Source organism: Cupressus sempervirens, chromosome 9, assembly GCF_028749045.1.
Source record: "Cupressus sempervirens isolate cs-2001-9-10 chromosome 9, ASM2874904v1, whole genome shotgun sequence".
NCBI lineage: Eukaryota > Viridiplantae > Streptophyta > Pinopsida > Cupressales > Cupressaceae > Cupressus > Cupressus sempervirens.
Window position 1 is genome coordinate 576281547 of NC_143126.1, and position 17534 is coordinate 576299080.

At 36.5% G+C, this 17534-nt stretch overlaps 1 long non-coding RNA gene and 3 other non-coding genes across 5 annotated transcripts; 2 read left to right on the top strand and 2 right to left on the bottom strand.

The window, feature by feature from the left end:
- Positions 1-13140: 13140 nt before the first annotated feature.
- LOC149539965 (uncharacterized) lies at positions 13141-17170 on the bottom strand. 2 transcript variants are annotated; one of them, XR_016356329.1, is made up of 2 exons: positions 16329-17170; positions 13141-13720 (listed from the first exon to the last, which is right to left on the bottom strand). It is a non-coding gene; the product is annotated as an uncharacterized LOC149539965 (long non-coding RNA). The 2 variants fall into 2 exon arrangements; XR_016356330.1 differs by having other exon boundaries at positions 16283-17170.
- Positions 16271-16376, bottom strand: LOC149539966 (U6 spliceosomal RNA). Its single transcript, XR_016356610.1, has one exon. It is a non-coding gene; the product is annotated as a U6 spliceosomal RNA (small nuclear RNA).
- TRNAA-UGC (transfer RNA alanine (anticodon UGC)) lies at positions 16603-16675 on the top strand. The gene has a single exon. It is a non-coding gene; the product is annotated as a tRNA-Ala (tRNA).
- TRNAG-GCC (transfer RNA glycine (anticodon GCC)) lies at positions 16746-16816 on the top strand. Its single transcript has one exon. It is a non-coding gene; the product is annotated as a tRNA-Gly (tRNA).
- Positions 17171-17534: the final 364 nt, after the last annotated feature.

Sequence of the window (17534 nt, forward strand, 5' to 3'; positions counted from 1 at the left end):
TAGTGGGGGGGAAGACATCACTTCTACTAGGAAGGCTAAACCTAAGGCTACTGGGAAGAAAGGCAAACATAGTCACACCAAGATGCGGTTGGAGACGCTTGAGATGGCTATGAGTGACCTAGCGGATAACCATACCACTATATGCTACAGATTCGAAACCTTGGTGGAGAACTCCATCAAGGTTATGCACCCCGCGGCCACAATCCTCCACTTCTTATAGGCTAACAAAGAGGAACAGGACCTGGGAAAGACTACTGAGACAACCTGATCCATTTATGGATTCTTGGTAGAGGTTTGGCTAAAAACCATCCTGGACAAACCAGTGAAAGTGGAGGAGGATGTTGTTACAAGCTAGAGTTGTCGTTGCACCAAAGGATCGACTTGTTAATGCCCAATACAACCACTAGACTTATACAACACAGGAGGATATTAAGCTATGTCACAAATCCTAAAGGGGAAAGCTGACAGTTAGTCCAACAATTCCCCCTCAGTGTTACCCGAGGAGATTCAAACCTGTGACCAAACTCTGATACCACTTGTTACAAGCTAGAGTTGTTGTTGCACCAAAAGATCGACCTGTTAATGTTCGATACAACCACTAGACTTATACAACATAGGAGGCGGTTAAGCCATGTCATGAATCTTGAAGGGGAAGGTTGATGTCTAGTCCAACAGTTGCGACGGGGGAAGCTTCTAAGGAGAAGAAGAATGGTAACTAGGAGAAGGAAGAGGGCATCTAGCCCAAGTTTTGTTGTATATAATTTCTATTTTTATGTTTATGTTTCTGAACTTTACACCCCGCGGGGTTTTTGGACTATGTTGATTAAGTGGACCAATATCAACGATGTTTTTAAATGTTGTTGGTTTATTATTCAATTTCTTATGCATAATAGTTTAAGGACTATGGTTAATGACATTCAACTCTTAAAGTTTTATGATTTTTTATGTTTAAAGTTGCTATAGGATAGACTTCTCGAAGGTAACCTCTGGCTGGTTCTAAGCGTTATTGTACTTTGGGGTCAGCGCCTCATCTTTTTGGCTACTATCAACTACTTCAAACTAAATGATACTATAACATAACTTTCTCATAAAGTGCTTTTACATAATTAAAATTTACGAATGTATATTTTCATAACACTTGATTACAAATCAACAACATTATGAATTTAATTATTAAAAATATGTAAGCCTTAAATAATATAAACTATAATTAACATAGTTATTGTTTCCTTTTATGAATAGTCATAATATTTAAAAAAAAGAAATTTTATAAGTCTCTCCAAAACACATGGTTATACAACCATAAGAATATAACTTATATTTAAAAATAAAAATTATATAAAAATGAACTAAATTATCATAGAATTATATGCATATAAATTATTTATTAATGTTATAATCAAATGTTAAATTTACCCTTTCATCAATATTAGTAGTAAGTTTTTTTAGGGGGGTTATTTGGGGTCAAACTTGAGTTTGGTACCATATATGTCAAATGAAAATCTACATATCAGACTAAAAAATATGGATTAAAACTGATATGAACTTTTGAAATTTTATAATTTTAACTATATGACGTGTCACTTCAATATTTTATGGGGATTTTGCCCCGGGATGTTTGATCATATCCCTAGCTAAAATGGTTTAGTGGATGACCTCTATAAAAATGCCTCACCAGTTTGTTAGGGTACTCACAACAAAGATGGCTTTGGAGGAAGAACCTTACGATTCAAGGTTCATCCAAAATGTTAAGAGGATGAAATTTTTCTTGGATAACATTTTCAGTAAAGAGAATGAGGGGGATGGCTTAGGTTCAAGCAAATCTCCATATGGCAAAGGCAAGGTAATGGCTGCTCTAAACGAAGGCCACTTTGGATCAACTGAACTTTGTACCAATTGGCATACCCTTAAATAAGGCTCATCCATTGAAGATGGAATGAGTAAGCATACATATTTCATAGACGAGGCCAAGACTGCAGGAAATAGAGGGGAGGCTTCATCAAATAGTAAGGATGGCTCAAACAAAAGAGTAGAAGGAATGGAAGAATCTTTTTTTTCAGGTCATATTCCAGAAGAAATCTTGACCTCCATATTTTGCAAACTTCCTCTCCATACTCTGCTGCAAATGCAAATAGTTTCTACTTGATGGAAAAGCCTTATTTTTGGATCTGCTTACTTTCACAATCTATGGGAGCAGTGCAATGTGCAAAGGTGACTGGTGATGGAACTTAATGATGAAACCAGTGGATCTTCCAATGGTCTTGTTCTCTCTGATGTCACTAGAAGGATAAGGTACAAGAAGATATTTAATGAAGAGTGGAGATGCAGTGACTCACAGTGGTTTCTGAGAGCTGGAGATGGAGGCCTCTTGGTCTATAGCTGTAAGAGAAATGGGACCCTTCAAATGGTCAATCCGCTGACTATGCAGTTCCATTATCTTGAAGATGTAAAACTGAACAAAAAAAGAAAACTTTCATATTACATGAAAAATTATCATGATGATGTGGCCGTGCATCTCAACTGTGATCCCATGAAGAAAATGTATCAGGTAACTCTCATAATTAGAAATCCTTACCTTCTTAGAAGTAATAAACTAATTGTTTTGATTTATAAATATGTAATGAAGAAGTGGGAAATAATAGATACTCCCTTCTTCAATGGAAAGCCTTATGGCTATATGCCAATTAGCTTTTGTACAAGCACTTTCATGCAGTAACAGGAAAATCTACTGGGTTTCTAAATATGGGAGATCTGTGTTTGTGTGTGATTTGAATGGAGATGGCACTATCAAGTATCTTTGGGTTCCACCAAGGAGGCAAGGTATACTGCACCAGATCTTGGGAATTTTAATGGTGAAGGGCAGAATTGTAATGGTTTGCAATGGTGAGACACGATATCCAAATGTTCTCATTTTTTATGAGCTCGATGAGCTTGGGTAGATCTGGAGATTTAAGTATGAACTAACTATACCATCCAAAACTTTGTTTTCTGGAATAACTTGTGTTAAGGACGGTTATATTTAGGTAATTCAGGAAAGAAGGGTCTTTGATATAGATATAGATAGTGGGGAACTGAAAATATGGCCAGCAGAAGTTTACCCGTTTATGTTGACTGTCAAAAAATGGCTATCCATGCCACTGAGCATTTGCCCATGCTCTTAGATTTTCCTGAATCAATCAAAGCTATCAGCTGTTCTTAGACTTTAGACTTTCTGCATCTACTGTGCTTTTGCAAACTATCTGCTGTCCTAAAAGAATTTATGATGTTACAATTAAAGCCAAATAAACTCGCCTTTAAAACCATTGAAGAGGAGATTTTTGTTAGACAATGAAAAGAGTTTAATAGATTTCAAGAAAATGCTGTTTTTGGGTCAATGTTTCTTCGAGTATGTGTTACAATTAGAACTTTCAACAGTCATATATCCATCGATGTTCCATGGATATAGGGTATTGTGAGGTTCTATTCATCGAACTAAAGCCACCTTTAAAATCATTGAAGAGATGAAAAGAATTTAAGAGATTTCAAGAAAATGCAGTTTTTGTAAACTGTTTTGCAGTTTCTTTGGTTTTTCTTTTCACTCTGTCATTTACTATAAAGATTAGGATTCTTTCATAATTCTATTTATCTAATCATACAAGGTATTTGATGCAAGATTGTCAAATATTTTATTATATGGAATAAAGACAATTTTTATAAATAAAGGTTTTCATCTGACCAGATTCTATCAATTTAAATTCTCTATTATCTTTAGTTCTAAAAATAATAAATCACTGCATTATAATAAATCAGCTATGCGACATTCTTAATTGTTCCAGCTTTATTTCAGCATGGCAACCACATGCAATGTTGTCTGTGAAAGATATTAGGATAAGATATAAGTGATTGTGAATTAATAATGTAGTGCAGGAATATACCTGTTTACCTCTCTTGAAAGATCTTTCTCCCAAGCTATCTGTACTAGTTTTCATATAAAAACATTTATATTAGGGTTTTAACTGTTTTGCTGTAGGATCATTTTGCAGATGAAAATATTTATATTAGGTTTTCTATTGTTTTCTAGTAGAACAACTTGAATCAATCTATTTCAAACTACTTCAACTACTCACAATGCTGATAATGAACATATTTTAATATACTCTGCAACTGTATGTGACCCTCTGCAATATTTACTTTTAGGTTAAGCTACCCAGACATGCCCACCACTTTACTAACCCCAAGGCAATTCAATACTGCACATGATCTCAAACGGTTCCATTCTAATTTATTCTTTTTGTTATCTTGGGAAAACTCACTACTGAGTTTCAAAGGAATTCAGATGTTCTAAGAAGATACAGTTTTTGTGTTGAAGTAAGTTAAATGTTTATATCAAATTTCAATTCGTACCATACAGGTATGCATGTGTCTAAGGAAACCAGAAACAATGTGCTTGAATATTAATAACTGTAGAGAGGAGAGGGGAAATTACAATGATCACTACTACGAAGAATCAACATAAGCATTAAAAGTGTTTGTTGATTTACTCGTGAGAAAAGGAGGAGGTTGATAATTCATGAACATTGTATCTACTTGCTAAGAAAAATCCTGCAGTGTGCTACAGGGTGGTGCAGAAGTAGTCATAGTATTAATCGTTTTTTGTTCGAGTCTGACTGTCATTGCAGACGGTTGAAAGTTTCTTTTTGGCTGCATAGTTTTAGCAGGTAACTTTCTTTTCTCTCCCTAAGGATTCTTCATAACTTTCAAAAAATATGCCGAAGATGATGGAGTGACTAGAATAAAAAAAATTCACCGCTGATGTTAGAATTTCATCACTGTTTTCAAACATTAGTTTTCTTGACAAATATTTTGCACAATTCTGGACAAAAGAGGGTATTTTAGGTTTGCTTTTGGCACTAATTCTGAGAGAAGGGCTGGATGGGTTTGCTTCAGTCTTGATCGACTTGTCCATGGCTGCATTGTAATTATGGGGGAGATGTTTGTTTGAGTTCTGGTCCACAAGCGTTTGAATTCACTGACATTGTATGATTTTCATTATATTGCTACCTTATCGTTAGATCACATGTTCTGAGGATTTTCTTAGAATGTTGAAGAAAAAGAATTTTGAATCAAATCATTTATTATGTTGCTACAATTTTGTCAATCCCTGTGTCATTTTGACAAGTTCGTAGAAAGACTTGTTTTTTCCAATGCAACAATGGAGGAAACTGACTGCAAGGTGTCTTGGTTACGTTCAAGGCATTGCAGTGATTAGGCAGATCATATTGAAAATGAATCTTTGTTTATTTGTTGAGTAGCAACCGAAATAAGCATTTTGCAAGAGTGCATGTAATGTTCCTAAGGTGAACTCGGCCTGTAGGTGATTTCATTTTGCAGGCAATTACTTAGGTAGCCTTGTCGTGTGCTCCCAGTACCAAATGCTTCAAGTAGTTCTCCCTCTGTGCTCCGGGTAGTCTTTCTAGTTCCTCAGGTAGTTCTCCTCCGTGCCTCGGGTAGTCTTAACAGTGCCTCAGGTAGTTCTCCTCTATGCCTCTAGTAGTCAGTGCATTAGGTACAGTGGAATCAGGAGGCGAAAGGGGTGATAGTACGGTCCAAGAAGGATGTCCATATGGTGATGGGTGAAGCCGTACAGTAATCCAGGATAGGTCGTATAGTAGTCTGGGACATGTCGTACGGTAGCAATAAGGTTGTACGGTGGGCCTTGGGTAGCCGTACGGTAAACGGAAAGTTGTAATCAACAATATTTCACAGGTAATTCAGATATACAAACAAGAGATACCAACAAAGTCGCTCCACAAAATATATCGATATTTGCCAAAATCAAATCAAGAAATACATAGATGGAATAGGGTGAGAGTTAAATCCCACCAAAACCGCGCAAGCCAAATAGGGAAGATCTTTCACGTCCGAAATGGCAAATGATCCAGAACTCCAACAAGAATTTGTCGTACAAAGAAAATAATCCAAAAAACTGCCTAAAGCAACCTACAAGAAGGCCTTATAAAGGGCTTCCGGGAAACTTCCCGAAGGATTACAAAATAGCAATAAGCCAACAAGTACAAAAATAAAGAGTGGGCCGGAGAGATTAAAAACATTGATTCTTGGTCACATAACAAAATATTATTATTTAATAATATTGGGGACATTACAATCCTCTGTGCCAAAAAGGTGCTTGCTCTCAAGCAATTGCAAACTTGGATGCTCTAGAATTTGCTCGCCTTCCTAAGTAGCATCCTCAACAGGAAGATCCTTCCATCGCACAAGAAACTCCTTAATGGTATGGGACCTAAGCTTCTTCTCCCGGACATCTATGATCTCTGCTGGTTCTAAAATTAATTTTCCTTCTTCATCAATGGGAGGCAATTCTTTTGACACTGTGACACGTTGTCCAATAGCCTTCTTCAGTGATGACATGTGAAAAACATTATGGATTCAACTCCCTTCAGGAAGCTCCAATTCGTAGGTAACTTCTCCTACCTTTCAAACCACTCTGTAGGGTCCGTAGAAGTGTGGTTTTAGTCTCTCCTTACTAGACGACTTCAAGGAGGATTGTTTATATGGTTGAAGTCAAAGGTATACCAGATCACCCACCTCAAAACTTCTCTCAATTCAATGTCAGTCTGCAAATATCCTCTGTTGATTTTGAGCCCTTTGTAGATTTTCCTTGAGAGATATCATGATATCTAAACTCTCCTGTAGCCAATCTTTAGCCCTCAACGCACGATTGTCTCCTAATGCCAAATCCATGAATGATAAAGGTTCATAACCATACAACACTTTGAAGGGTGGCATGCCTATTGACATGTGATAGGTAGTGTTGCAAAAATGCTCACCCAGATGCAACCAATGCACCCATGCCTTTTGCTGCGCTGAAACATAATTCCTCAAATAGCCCTCCAACCATTTGTTCACAATCTCTCTCTGTCCATCTGACTGTGGATGGTAGCTTGTACTTGGTGACAATTCCGTTCCCACTAGCCTAAATAACTCCATCCAAAAAATGCTAAGGAAATGACTATCTCTGTCACTTACTATATTTCATGGAAGACCATGTAAACAGAAAACTTCACGAAAGAACAACTCAACCACTTGTGATGCTTGGTACCCGGTGGAAATGGAAAAGAAATGGGCATACTAAATAACTCCATCCAAAAAATGCTAAGGAAATGACTATCTCTGTCACTTACTATATTTCATGGAAGACCATGTAAACAGAAAACTTCACGAAAGAACAACTCAACCACTTGTGATGCTTGGTACCCGGTGGAAATGGAAAAGAAATGGGCATACTTGGTCAAACGATCCATGACAAATTTGCAATCCTTCCCCTGAATTTTGAGTAGCCCAGTGATGAAATCCATTGAAATGCTTTCCCACTTTTGATCAAGGATTGGCAATGGTTGGAGACGTCCAACAAGTAGGGTATGCTCAGATTTGTTTAGCTAACAGGTAGATCATTCCCGTACATACTGTAAGACATCATTCTTGAGGCCCTTCCATGTAAAAGATTCTTGGATTTGCCTATAGGTTTTTAGGTATCCTGGGTGTCCAGCCAACGGTGAATCATGCATCTCCTTTAGAATTCTTTCCTTCATTTTGGACTCGGGTACCAGATAAATCCTGCCCTTGTAGTAGATAATATCATCAACCACCTTATACCTATCATCTTGTACTTGACCATCCATCAACTGGCAAGCAAATATGTTCTTGGAGTATTCAACCAATAGGTGTTCCTTCTAATCTGCTAAAATTTCAGACAATGAACATATTGTAGGCCTTCTTGATAGAGCATCAACCACTACATTATGTTTTCCCTTCACATACTCAATATCAAAGTCAAAAGCTTGGATTTTGCTCACCCACTTCTATTGTCATTCATTTAAGTCTTTCTCCTCTAAAAAATATCTCAGGCTGTTGTGATCTATCCGCACCACAAATTTTATCCCAATAAGATACCGCTGAAACTTTGTTAGTGCATGCATGATTGTGAGCATCTCTTTATCATAGATGGAGTACAACCGTTCTGCTTCTGAGAGTTTTCGACTCTCGAACACAACGGGGTGACAATTTTGCATCAACACTACCCCAATACCTTCTCCTGAAGCATCACACTCCAAGATGAAGGGCAGATTGAAATTGGGTAGCGCCTGAACTGGGCATGAACTCATAACTTCCTTCAACTTGTCAAAAGTGTGTTGTGCCTTCATATCCCAATGAAAAGATCCTTTTTTTGTTAGGTTTGTCAGTAGTGTGCTAAGTTGTGAGAACCCCTTCACGAACCTTCTATAGTAACTGCACAATCCAAGGAATCCACGTAGATCAAAGAGAGTCTTGGGAGGCGGCCAATCCAAGATGGCTTGAATCTTTTCCTAGTGTACCTGAACCCCTTGAGCATTGATTATATGCCCTAGATACAATATTTGTGTCATTTCAAACTCTCATTTAGACCGCTTGGAAAACAGTGATTGTGACTCCATAATTTTGAGTACTTCTTCCAAATGCCTCAAATGTTCCTCCCATGTCTTACTGCAAATAAGTATGTCATCAAAAAACAACAATAGGTACTTTCGTGGTTGCTTGTTGAAGATGTAGTTTATGCATGACTAGAAAGTAGCTGGAGCATTGGTTAGACCAAATGGCATAACTAGGAACTCATAATGTTTGTAGTGGCAACAGAAGGCGGTCTTCTCCACATCTCTGTCCCTCATGCAAATCTGATGATATCCCAAACGAAGATCTATTTTGGATAAATAAAGTACACCATGTAACTCATCTAGGGTAAAAGTACAAAGTTGTGTCACCTTTCAAGCTGACTAATAAGAATGACTAAATTTGAGTATTTCTATCTAAAAATCAATTTTGTTCAAAGATATGATCTAGATCAATTCATTCTAGCTAATTTACATATGGTATCACACTTTTCCAATTGGAAATGTCTATTAAATTAATGTTTTATACTAGTTTATAACCAATTACTAAAGAAATATAATTATTTTAGTTTACTGACGTTTCAATAACTCTTACAATTTTTTATGATATATTTTTAATAACTTATAAACACCATTTTTTAGATCCCAAAGTAAAAAATATTGTAGTGTTTTAATTAGATATTGTATATTATAATTAAAAAATTCTACAAGCACGTATTTTAACACTCGAAAAGATGTCAATTTTGAGAAAGAAAAAAAAGTAAATCATATCATAAAAATTTGAAACTTTTATGACGTTCTAGAGGAGAGAGTCCTCTTCTAGAATGAATAATTTTATTTGGGTAAAATAGATTTGTTTTAAAAAATGTGATGAGAGATAAAAACTACAAATTTCAGGTGAGTTGAACTTTGAATGATTATAGAAGTGAAAATATAAGTCTAAAGACAATTTTTATTTTTGAATGTTCTATATATGCTATCTATAGCATAGTCTGAGATAAAAGGGAAATAAGTTTATCTTCATATAGTTTTGTGGTGGGAACTAGCTTCCTAATTTTCAGCATTTTTCAACAACTAAAAAATTATCTATAAAAATTATGAAAACATATCAATTCTTAATCCAAATAATTGTTAAAAATTATAATCCTAAACTTGATCAATTTCTACAAATTCCATTAGTTTACTTCATTTTCAAATTCTAAATAATAATACCAGTTTTATATCATTGAAGGTGAACAATTGTACTTTTGTTAGCCTTTTCCTTCACAAAAGGATGACATAGGTATGTGCTTTGACCCTCCAATAGTTCGTTGATCCTGGGAATGGGGTAACTATTTTTAATAGTTTTCTTGTTCAATGCACAATAGTCCACACACATTTAGAGGGTTTCATCCTTCTTCCTAACCAAAACTATTGACGATGCAAAGGGACTGTAACTAGGCCTAATCCATCCTTTCTCTAGGAGTTCTTAGATCATTTTTTCTATCTCATCGTTAAACCTTTTAGGATGGCAATAGGGTGTAGTGATGATGGGTTTGGCTCCTTCCTCCAACTCAATGGTATGCTCAAATCCTTTGTGTGGAGGGATGCCTAGAGGGATGTTGATGAAGACTATACTATGATTATCCAACATTGTGTGAAGCTCATCATCCTTGTAGTCGGTCTGTTGTTCTTACATCAATTTTGTTGACATCAAACATTGTGCTGCCCAAACAATGTCATCATGTCGAAGAATGGCTTCCATCCATTGTGTTGAGATTTCCTTCAACCCTGCATTTGACATTCCCCTGAGGACCACATTCTTTCCATCCACTTCGAATGAAAACTCCATTCGTTTGAAGCTTTGTGTGCACTTGTCCAAAGTTTCCATCCACTGGATGCCAAGAATGACTTCCATGTCATCCAAATCTACTACAAAGAAATCTTCAGTCACCATATGGTTTCCCATGGTAATGTTAAGCTGTGGGACCAAATGGGTACATGATAGGAGGTTTCCTCTTGCTACCTTGTCTTAGAATCCACATGTGCCTCCATAGTTAAACCTCTTCGTTTCACCAATGATAAATTAATGAAATTAAGTGTGGCCCCACTGTCCAGCATGACTATGACCTGTTGTCCTTAGAGAGTTTCTCATACCCGAAAAATAGTTCACCTTAGAGTGCCCGCCAGAGCAATGGTTCCTCCTTGATGTACTAGTGCAGCAATCCTCTTTGCACGATTTATGTTACCCTCTTTCACAATTTGTTGATCATCTTCTTTGACTCATGGTTCCTCATCCTCTTCACTGTCTGACATCACCTCTATGTAATGGATCTTAACCTTCCCTAAGCATCAGTGTCCTAGTTCCCATGATTCCTTACAATTAAAACATAGCTTCCTCCTCCTCAAATCTTGTCTTGTAGCTTCATCTATTGATTGCTTCTTTGGAGGGGGCTTGTTGTCTTTCTCCTTCGGAACAATGGGTGGCCTGGCATGTGAATAACTTTTAGAAGAAGAAGTGGAAGTTGTCATGTCTCATGCCTTCTTGATTGCTGCCACAAGTGTGTCAGGGTTAAAACCCTTCACCCAACCCTTTAAGGGTTCGGTCAACCCATAAATGAATAAAACAACAAGTCTTCTCTCTGAAATGTTTGTCACTAGTACGGATAGCCTCTTAAATTCTGTAGTGTAGCTCTCTACTGATCCAGTTTGCTTTAGTTGTGCCAACTCCTTGAAGTTAAGTTCTAGATCCCTTCCGTCAAAGCGGTCAATAAGCCTCTCCAAGAACTCAGCAGATGAAGAGATTCGATCATGACCGAGAGTGACCATCCCATGGTGCCACCATTCATGGGTGATTGTCTCCAAGTGAAGTGTTGCAAACTTGATTGCCTCTTCTTCAGGTTGGGGTTTAGCTGGAAGTATGTATCAGCTTTTTGAACCCATGCTCATGTTGATGTATGTCCAGATCCATCAAAGCATGATAAGTTTATCTTTCCAATCTTTCATCTAATGTCATCATTGTAATCACCCTACCTCTTAGAATATCTTGTCCGCAAATCCACATAATCCTTGAAGGACAATTTTGCACCAAATCCGGCATCAAACCAGTCTTGCCGGAATTGATCTTGCATTTCAAGGAAAGTAGGCTCTTGTTCCCTAGGTTGTTCCAACCGTCGGGGAAATATTGGCATCATAGGTCGTGTGTGGGATCCCTCTGTGTGAAGCTTTTCATTGACAGAATTGTCACCATGCCCATTGTGTCCTCCATTTGACCTTCCTTGTGCCAAAATTCGGAGGGTCTCGCCAATTTGATCTTTGCCCCTTTGCCAAGGTCTCACTAAGCTGTCATTGTCCATTTAACAAGATTTCACTAAGTTGTTGTTGTCCACTTGATATCTCCCTTAGAAGTTGCATCATTTCAACACTTAATTCACCCATTCTTCCTATTGATCAGGATATTAGCAGCATCCAATATTACTGACAGGCTGGCAAGATCACCAACTCTGATACCACTGTAATGTTCCTAAGGTGAACTTGGCTTATAGATGATCTTGTTCCATAGGCAATTACTTAGGTAGCCTTGTCGTGTGCTCCCAGTAGCAAATGATTCAAGTAGTTCTCCCTCCATGCTTCAGGTATTCTTTCTAGTGCCTCAAGTAGTTCTCCTCCATGCCTCGAGTAGTCTTTCCAGTGCCTCAAGTAGTTCTCCTCTATGCCTCGAGTAGTCAATGCATCAAGTACGGAGGAATCAAGAGGCGAAAGGGGTGATCGTACGGTCCAAGAAGGATGTTCATATGGTGATGGGTGAAGCTGTACGGTAATCTGGGAGAGGTTGTACGGTAGTCTGGGAAAGGTCGTACGGTGGCAGTAAGACTATACAGTGGGCCTTGGGTAGCCATACGGTAAGTAAACAGAAAGTTGTATGGTCCGAGATGGAGAAGGAAATCGCGGAGAATGGAGTGAGGGAGGTCCTAGGCTACAATTAGTGAGTTACATATGATTCCTAGTAATCAACAATATTTGACAAGTAATTCAAATATACAAACAAGAGATACCAACAAAGTCGCTCCACAAAATATATCGATATTTGCCAAAATCAAATCAAGAAATACACAGACGGAATAGGGTGAGCATTAAATCCCACTGAAACCACACAAGCCAAATAGGGAAGATCTTTCACTTCCGAAATGGCGAACGATCCAAAACTCCAACAAGAATTCACCGTACATAGAATTCTGCCTAAAACAACCTACAAGAAGGCCTTATAAAGGGCTTCGGGGAAACTTCCCAAAGGATTACAAAATGGCAATAAGCAGACAAGTGAAAAATAAAGAGTGGGCCCAAGAGATTAAAAACATTGATTCTCGGCAACATAACAAAATATTATTATTTAATAATATTGAGGACATTACAATGCCATAGATTATAATCTGTTTCAACATAAAGAGGCAACATTCAAATTAGTTCAACTGGTCTAGTGACAATTGAAGTAAGAAACTTTTTGGTTTACTTTACTTTAATGACATTTTTCAAAAGATGACACTTTTTTTAATGTTCAATCTTATAATCTATCCAGAAAAAAATAATTTCCTATATTTTCAAGAATGTGATTTAAGTTGACCAGGGATTAGCATTGACATTCCATTACCCAGCATTGCTTTTAAAAAAACTAAACTACCATAAATTATAGTTTGTAGGGATTTGAAAGCTTCCAACTATGAAATCCAAAATCTCAAAGTTCGTGAAACTGTTATACATTAATTACATTAAAAAAAAAGTAGGGATAAGTTGAAGCAATTTCCCTTCATGACTTCCAATAAGAAAATTCAACTAAAATATATAATTTACACTTGGGGTCTCGTGGAATTACATGCAGAATCACCAAGCAAGTTACAATGCAGGCAACATGGTCAATTTCCTTTGGAACTAGAGCTTTCTATTCTCCACATAATATATCATCATAGTTTCATGGAGCTAGGCCACACCTATGGTTTTTCCACTTCACAAACACTTTCCAAAATTTCAGAGGGTTATACATTGCCCTTAAATGTGATCAGCCTCTTCTCCAAATCAACAGAAAGTGATATAACCCCTGATGAGATCAAGAGGTAACCCATATATTGAGTCATAATATACTACATAACAATATAGTTGTTAACTGCTCTCTTTGTTAGTGAAGTCAAATATGTTCATATTCAACTAATCTTATATGTCATTAGACTTCAATGCTGAAAGGCCCACACCTTCCACTTTAGATATCACCTTCTCATTTTGTTGGCATATCTCTGGCAATGTAAAGACATTTTGAGAAAAACCACCTGCAAAAATTACCAACAAAATTTATAAAAATCATTCTACGCGATGTGATGCAAGATCCATTCTTCAGTCACATATTTCTCATGGGTAGTCATTTCTGAAGTGAAATTAGAGCAGCCCAGAAATTCATCTGAGATCAGTATGCACATCCTATATCAATTAGTTCATTGAACAACTTCTACTAAGAAAATACAAGTGCATACTACTATGCCATAAAAGCAGAAACAGACATAGTTGATTTCCCACAATTAAAACCTTAAAAGAAAGTGATTGCAATTTATCAATTTAAATAAATTTCAGCAACATTATGACATACAGATTATTATTCAATAATCATAAAACTAGAAGAATGAGACAAAATAGAGAATACAGATAGACGTGGAGAAAACCTTTCCAGGTAAAAACCCCACCCTCCAAACCATTAAGCTAATGTATTATACAGCAACAAGTTACAATACATTTTCAGCCTTCACATGGAGATTCACATCTTGCTCCATTCTAGAGACAATCGGGTAGCATAACCCTATGCAAATAACTTCTCATCTCTCTCTCAATTCTCTACAACAATGCTTTGTACTTATAGAGTTTTCATACAAAAAGAAATAGTTTCTAAAGCATCTACATTCAACGCATTTACAAATTATTTTAGAAACTTCCTTATGCACAACCCTTGCATAAAAACAAAGCATAAGAGAATAAATCACCAAAAAACAGAAGCTTTTTGTTTTTCTACTCCAAGTCTTTTCTTGTGAAAGAATCCAACTTCATTTAGTAACTTTCCAAAAAAGCACAAATAAAGCAATAAATCGTGGTAAGGCTGAGTCACCTTATCCCAACAATTTTTGCTATGATTGATCTCTTCTAAGCTTCATTGGTTCACTTTCCAATGAGCCTTGAAGTGGTTTTTCCAAGGCCAAAATGGTGTTGAGACTAGCAAAAGGAACCATGGTTACAGTATCACTTGATGTAAGAACCAATCATATTCAAAGTATATCAATTAAGGAATAGAATCTACAGTCATTTGTTGCTGAAAAGTGATATATTCATAGCCCATCAAGAGTTTCGTGCACTAAGAAGCAGAGATACAATGCAGCTTAAAAACTCAAAACAAATCAAGATAATTTCCATTCATCAAAACTTAAACTATATTGAAGTACGAAATAAGTCAGTGCAGATTAATTTTGGAGGATCAAATTTATAGTGGGATAGCGAATTGAACAACAAATTATGTTTTAACTTGATCTGAACTGTTGTTGTTTTCTTCAGATTGGAAATAGTTGACATAAGAAATAAGAAATGGATTTATATTATCTGAACTTGGTTTAGTTCAGATTGGAAAGTGTTGTCATCAGATGAATTAGGTATCTTTTTTCTCCGATTTAAAAGAGTTATCATAAATATGAAATGGATTTAAATTCGTCTGAAATGGTTTCCTTTCAGTTTGGATATAGTTGACATCTAAAATATAAAATAGGTTTAAATTAATCTGAACTGAAGTGTTTTATTTCAGATTGGAATAAATTTCCATTTCCTTTCAGTTTGGATATAGTTGACATCTAAAATATAAAATAGGTTTAAATTAATCTGAACTGAAGTGTTTTATTTCAGATTGGAATAAATTTGACATTAGAAGTATGAAATGTGTTTAAATTGATCTGAACTGGGCTCTTTTCTCTTTCGATAAGAGCATGTTGACATGAGAAGTAAGCATATTAACAAGCAAAAGTTATACGCACCATACCATTCTCCAGTCTTCCTCTTTTAGAGCCTCTCTTGTACCTTTAGGCTTCATGTATAAGAGTAGACACACTATCTTTAGGCTTCAATGTAAGAAAAGGTTTTCATTTCCAACCATTAAACATTAGGAATTTTTACTCTTGGAAGAAATGTTGTATCGCTAACATTTTGAGCAAAATTAGCTATCTTAATTTTATGAAAGATTATTGCGAAGTAATACTAATTATAAATTATGCTCTTTATTGTAATATTCAGACAAAAAATGGGAACTTCTAATCTTGAACTATTAAACAAAATACAACTCAAAGAATGGAGATGTTTGGCAACATCGATCAAAGAATAGCTTCACAGAAATACCCGCCTTCCTTAGGTGACACATTTTAGAAGAATGAGAGCTTTAGTTTAGAGAAAGATGACATATTTTGTAAGCTACACAAAAAATTAATATATGACTTAACTATTAAGTCAAGTCTTAAGTGCCATGTTAGGAGACCTGTATGATGAACATGATGTGCATTCTTTAGGGAAGGTTCTATGAAATAAAGAGACATGAATCAAATACAAAATGTTAGGTGACACCTATGATGAAGATGATGTGGATTGTTTGGAGAAGGGAAAGTTCTATGAAATAAAGAGATATGAATCAAATACAAATAGAACAAAGGAATTTGTGAGTTGCATCATGTGACTTTTATTTAGCAGACAATCAAGTTTAACCTTTTTGTCCAAGTTCTTTAACAACATACAACTGTCATAATGACCCTATGTAATAGTATAGATGTAATTAAATAGTGAGAAAGAGGGAGAGGGTATAAAAAAATTTAGACCAGTTCTCGATTTATGCGTGTCATCCTTGCGTAGGGCCATGCTAACCTTCTCTGTATCGTTCCAATTTTATCGGATGAATGTGGGAGCAAGGACGAAGACGAAGACAAACATACGCGTTTTCATTGCCTCGGGAGTGGTGAAAGTGAGAAACGTCGACAAAAGACAAAAGAAACAGATCCATTTCATCCGAGCGCAGCGTTGCAGGAAAACAAACAAGAGCGGAGTGAGCTAAATAGAGATGCCATTCTGAACATGAAAGGGAAACCCCATGACGAAATCTGCATCAGGATTTTATATCTCACCCTTATTTCAGTACGGCGGGGATGTAGCTCACATGGTAGAGCGCTCGCTTTGCATGCGAGAGGTACGGGGTTCGATACCCCGCATCTCCATTTGCATTTCATTCTTCTCTTCTAGTCTTCCATTTTCTCATTTACAGTGATCTATGACCTGTCAACCGTCGCACCAGTGGTCTAGTGGTAGAATAGTACCCTGCCACGGTACAGACCCGGGTTCGATTCCCGGCTGGTGCACCAGCTTACAGTTTTGTGCTCAATAAACAGCGCCCTTGAACTTTTTAATTTGAGGCAAAATTTAGTACCAGACATCCTGTTGCATGAAATCTACGCCCTCGCTCCTCTCCTTCTTGCAGCTTTCCTTTCCACTGTTACCTGAGCTCATTTTCAGATTCTCATCCCTACATTTCTCGCTCCTCCACTGCGCGCCAACTGTACAGGTTTTACTCCATGGCTCGGAAATTTATATGACCCACTCTCCTGTACAGGTTTTACTCTTATTTAGGTTCCTTTTCCTTCTGATAATATGATTTTAAGTAGAACTTATGCATTACAGAGGGAAGTACTATAATTTGAAAATATCACATCTAAATTCATTAAAATGGCATTTGATGACCAATTTTCTCAGTATATCTATACATTTATTCACTTGAGTTGATACATCAATGGTAAATAAATGTTCACTATTTCCCTTGTATGAGTGTCACATGTATTTACAATCTCGTAATGATTGTTCACCATCTCTCAACTCTATCAACAAGTTTAATGCAAAAGATTATATTTGTTTAGTTTGAGGTATGGATTCGAATGTAAAAGATTATATCATATATGTTATCGATTATTTAACAAGAGCTCTTGATGAGCTTCTCTCCCTTTTGGCAATGAAGTTGAAAAGCAAAGATTAAATTGAAACCTGGAATGGACACTTGAAAACATAAAATAAATAAAATATGTA